We start from the raw sequence: 5,041 nt of genomic DNA, 5'->3' as shown, positions 1-5,041 counted from the left end.
AACATCCAAAGAGTGTCACAAAACAGATAATTAGCACAATAACTGAACCTGTTACTCTGGTTAGTAAATGGAGTTGTTTTCACCAATCAGTACATTGGTATCTGTATAAAATCTATACATCCTGGGATAAATCAAAGATTAAAAAGCTGCTTTGTCCTAGTTCTGAGCTCACTTTGGAGCGATTCGGACTTTGATTCAGACATTCCCCAAAATCAAATGGGAACATTCTGATACCCACATCCACACTGAAAATTAACTGTTGTCAGTCAGAGATGAACACAGACCACATAAAACTACAATTTAAACATTCTCAGCCCTGCCAGATGGTTTAATATGAGAAGTATCTGTATATGCTCATCATTATACAGAGCTCCACACACACATATACACATGAATTTCTAATGTTTCCCTTTATAAATGTCATATTCTATTTCCCCAGTGCCGACAGCTCAGAGTCACTCACAGGACAGGGGATGTGACCGGACAGAATTCATCACACGTCACTCAGCCAGAGCTGCTCTGAGCTCTTCTTGTTGTTTCTGACCCGCGCTCAGGACTGCGCAAAGAAATTGAGAGGAGCCGCCTGGGGAAGAGGAGTGAGAGTGAGTGAGTGTGAGTGTCAGAGAGGGAGGCTGTGAGACAGAGACTCGGGCTGGACAAATGGTCAAGAGTGACCGAGGTCCAAGCCGCTCAATGTAAACTCGTTTAATAAAAATTGCACTCTTCGTTTTCAGACTGGGGCTTTTAAAAAAAGCTGGCGAAAATATTTGATCCAGAGATTATAACAAGGTAAAAGAGATTCCAAAGTTAATTTTTAAAAAAGGAACATAATTAAAACAAACTGGGAACGTCCCCTTTTCCTTCAAATTGAAGTGAAACGCAATCGCCGATTTTTCGGTCAAGATTTTATTTATTCCTTTTACTGTTTGAAATAAGAAAGTTTTCAAACAGCGTTTTTGAACTGAAATAATAATATTTTACAGCTTATAAAACGAGTTTGTTGAGTTTATCATTTCAATGTTTTGTAATATATTTCTCCCTCGAATATAATTCTCTGCAGTGAATTACTGACTGATGTTTAACATTATTCTTGTTATCTACATTGGAGGTTAGTGATTATATTAAACTTTCAAAGCTCGGGTGAAGTGCAGTGGGACTATCTTCAAATCTGGATGAACTAATAAGGAACTGAGATGAAGCAATAATACTGCGGATGCTGGAAATCTGGAATAAAACAGAACATCGACCTGAAATGTTAACTCTGTTTCTCTCTTCACAGATGCTGCCTGACCTGCTGAATATTCCCAGCATTTTCTGTTATTATTTAAAGAATTGATCTGCTCTGAAGTGTCTCTGAGCAGATTATTGTAGCGCTGCCTTTAGCGACTCGGATTTATAAACCTTGCCAGAATTTGCACTGTGATTCCAGCTGCTCTTTCTCAAGCCCTGTCTTTATTTGCTGCACATCTGTATTTTGAGAAGGGAATGTTATAAAGTGTATCTCGAGGTAAGTGCTCACTGGACCCGACGGGCAGAACACATTTAGCGGGAAAGCTGCTTTTCTGCTGTTCTGCGGACTTTGACCCTGTTTTAAGAGGTAAAGCCGCGGTTACATTGTGGGTTACCGGTACGGTTCAATGGATTGTTACTCAAGAGGGAATGGGATTTTTATATTTATCAATCTAAAATCGATTATGTGCGAAGCTGGTTGGGACCTTTCCCAACGTTAAAGGCGCTATATAAATGCAAGTTGCTCTTAAATGTGAACTGAAACTTGGAATGTCCTTTAGTATTAAAATGTTTAAAACATACATAGTAAGATCAATGTGTGAAAGTAACCGTTTGGTTACAAATAAAAACAGAAAATGCTTTAGTTGCAAACTGTTTTTCTCCTTAACTTCAATTCCAGAATTCTCTCCGTTTGTTTGAAAAAGGGATTGGCAAGATGGCGGGTGACATTTTTTTTAAAATTTAGCCTTTTAACAAATGGAACAATTTTTTTTCCGTAGGAAAATAGTAAAACTGAATTCGACTTCTGTCAACTGTATTTGGCGATAAAGCAGAATAGGAGGACAATTTGTGACATCACATCATGAAAGCTGGCCGGTATACAGTCAATCAATTCAATATTCACATGTCTGTTTTAAGTGAATCCTGTTCCATTTGTATTTTGTACTCTTTAGTGGGACAATTTTCTGCAATGGGTGAAGATTTCATTTGTGCATTAGCGGAAGCAAAATCCTTATATATCTTCATTTCGTTCACAGACACAATCTTTGCCTGATACATTCAAATTGGAAATATTTCAGAATCTTCTATTATCCTTGTTAATATTCATTTATGCGTGACAGTTTTAAACTGAGAAATACCTCAACTTGTTTAATGTAAAAAATTGTACGTATTGTGTTTTCTCACTGCACTTTGTTGACTGATTATTTGTCGAAGTCAATCATTTCACTTAAATTGTGATCATAAAACTCAAGAACATATGACGAGAAACATTCTCAAACACGCGATAGTAGATATTTGGGATAGATTTCCATTAATAGCTTAATGCTATTCAAATCTTTAAGAAAGAGCTGGATAATTGGGAATTGGATTACTTGTATTGAATGGGGAATCTGGGCATAAAGTAGACATCGATAATTAATTATACTTCAGCAAACAACAGATCCAGCTCTGTTAGGATCATGGGAATGTCCTATGGAATGCAACTGGTCCTGGTTGGATTACATAGACTGTAGTATTAGATTGATCTACTGGAATCTTTTCTTGTGTTCCTGTAACTGGTGTTTGAAATATTTAGTATATTCTGGTTATATGACCAGTTTTAACAAAAAAGACATTTTTTTTTAGCTTAATGGCGGGCTAGCATCATGCAGATCTTTACAGTCATTTTGCATCTTTTTTTCCCAATGCTTTGTTCATTTTGTGTGTACAGGAGGTAAAATTAAGTCAGAAATGGAAAATAATTTTTCTGCTGTACATCCAAAATTAAAAGGTTGGATCAGAAAAAAATACTAGTCTAATTGTGTACTTTAAAAGCACTCATTTATATCTGTACTTGCACTTTATAGAAAGCTAGGCTGAGAAAGTATGCAATTCTCTGTTTTACTGAAAATTCAAAATGATCCTTTAATTGCTTTGAACATATGAGTAGATTAATAGGGATAAGGTAGGTAAATCTGCCCTAAAGTTAACATATCTGATGTTCTGCACACAGTCATTTTCCTTCACATGTCCAGCTTCACAGGCTTCTCACTACAGCGAACTAATCCCTTAATGGGTCAGTAGGAAGTGTGATATTAATGGCATGAAGCAAGGGAAGTGAATTTGTTTCCCCCTGTTGTTTAGTGCTTTGATTTTGCAAATTCCTTCTCCGTGCCTAGAATTGATTAGACTGGCAAATTGAAGTGATTCAATACATTGCCATTTTTAAAAATAAGCAGTAATACCACTCCTGAAGCATCAAAGTACGTTTCTTCTTGGGCTTACTACATGAGAGTCTCATAACACCTTCTTACACTTCTGGACAAAATACAAGGTAAAGCTGGTCATATGATAGACAATGTTTCACTATCTCAAAACTCCTTCTTTGTCACACCTTTTCTTGCCTTTCTTAATTTTATCAATACTATTCTGAGCACTGGTCTTCTGAGATTTCCGCTTCTGGTTCTTGTAAGTTTCAAATGCATCATTTTACATTCTGTTTATCCTCTCCGTATTCTTACTCATTCTTACCCAGTACCACAAAAGTGTATGGCTCAGCACATTGTTTTCAAGTTGTTTCTTTCTCCTAGAATTGTTACAGTTTTAAAACCCAAGATGATGTTTAAATTCTGATGTAATTTTTGTATTGTATTAATAATAAATGATCAATTTCTTTATAAAGTCTTGGTTTGTGCCTGAAGTTTCTTTAGGAAAATGGACGTAAATTTAAAATAAAGTTAAATCATGTGGAGATGAAAAGACAATTCCTCAAATTAAAGTGTAAAACAACTTTGCACCATTTTGCTCTGAGATACATCATGTCCCATATTGGCAGATTGCAATAAACAGTACAGGAATGAAAGAGCGAGTTGATCACTTATTTCATCACCATCTGTTAATTTTCAGGCTTTCCTTGATCAATATTAATGACTTAGACTTGGGTGCACAGGGCACAATTTTAAAATGTGCCAATGACACAAAACTTGGAAGTATTGTGAACTGTGAGGAGGATAGTGATAAACTTCAAGAGGACATGGACAGGCTGGTGGAATGTGGTGGGCAAGTGACAGATGAAATTTAAAGCAAAAAAGTGTGAAGTGATTCATTTTGCTAGGAAGAATGAGGAGAGGCAACATAAAATAAAGGGTACAATTCTAAAGGGGGGGCAGAAGCAGAGGGACCTGGGGGTATATGTGCAAAAATCATTGAAGGTTGCAGGGCAGGTTGAGAAAGCAGTTAATAAAACATATGGGATCCTGGGCTCTATAAATAGGGGCATCGAGTACAAGAACAAGGAAGTTATGATAAACTTGCCTAAAACACTGGTTCGGCCTCAACTGGAGTATTGTGGGCACCACACTTTTGAAATGATATTAAGGCATTGGAGAGGGTGCAGAAAGGAGTCATGAGAATGGTTCCAGGGATGAGGAACTTCAGTACTGTGGATAGGTTGGAGAAACTGGATCTGTTCTCTTTGGAGAAGAGGAGATTTGATAGCGGTGTTCAAAATCATGGGGGTCTGGACAGAGTAGATAGGGAGAGACTGTTCCGATTGGCGGAAGGATCCAAAACCAGAGGACACCGATTTAAGGTGACTGGTAAAAGAAGCAACGGCGACGTGAGGAAAAACGTTTTTATGCAGCGAGTGGTTAGGATCTGGAATGCACTGCCTGAGAGTGGAGATGGATTCAATTGAGGCCTTCAAAAGAGAACAGGATAATAATCTGAAGAGAAAAAATTTGCAGGGCTATGGCCTAAAGGCAGGGGAGTGGGACTAGGTGAGTTGCTCTTGCAGAGAGCCGCCACAAAGAAGATGGGCCAAACGGCCTCC

The 5,041-nt window shown here is 37.6% G+C and overlaps 1 long non-coding RNA gene across 2 annotated transcripts; it reads left to right on the top strand.

The window, feature by feature from the left end:
* The first annotated feature begins 550 nt into the window (after window positions 1–550).
* LOC137374853 (uncharacterized) lies at window positions 551–3,891 on the top strand. 2 transcript variants are annotated; one of them, XR_010975908.1, is made up of 2 exons: window positions 551–612; window positions 2,010–3,891. It is a non-coding gene; the product is annotated as an uncharacterized lncRNA (long non-coding RNA). The 2 variants fall into 2 exon arrangements; XR_010975907.1 differs by lacking the exon at window positions 551–612 and adding an exon at window positions 628–789.
* Window positions 3,892–5,041: the final 1,150 nt, after the last annotated feature.

Source organism: Heterodontus francisci, chromosome 11 (genome assembly GCF_036365525.1).
Source record: "Heterodontus francisci isolate sHetFra1 chromosome 11, sHetFra1.hap1, whole genome shotgun sequence".
NCBI lineage: Eukaryota > Metazoa > Chordata > Chondrichthyes > Heterodontiformes > Heterodontidae > Heterodontus > Heterodontus francisci.
This window is presented reverse-complemented; position numbering and strand designations above follow the sequence as displayed.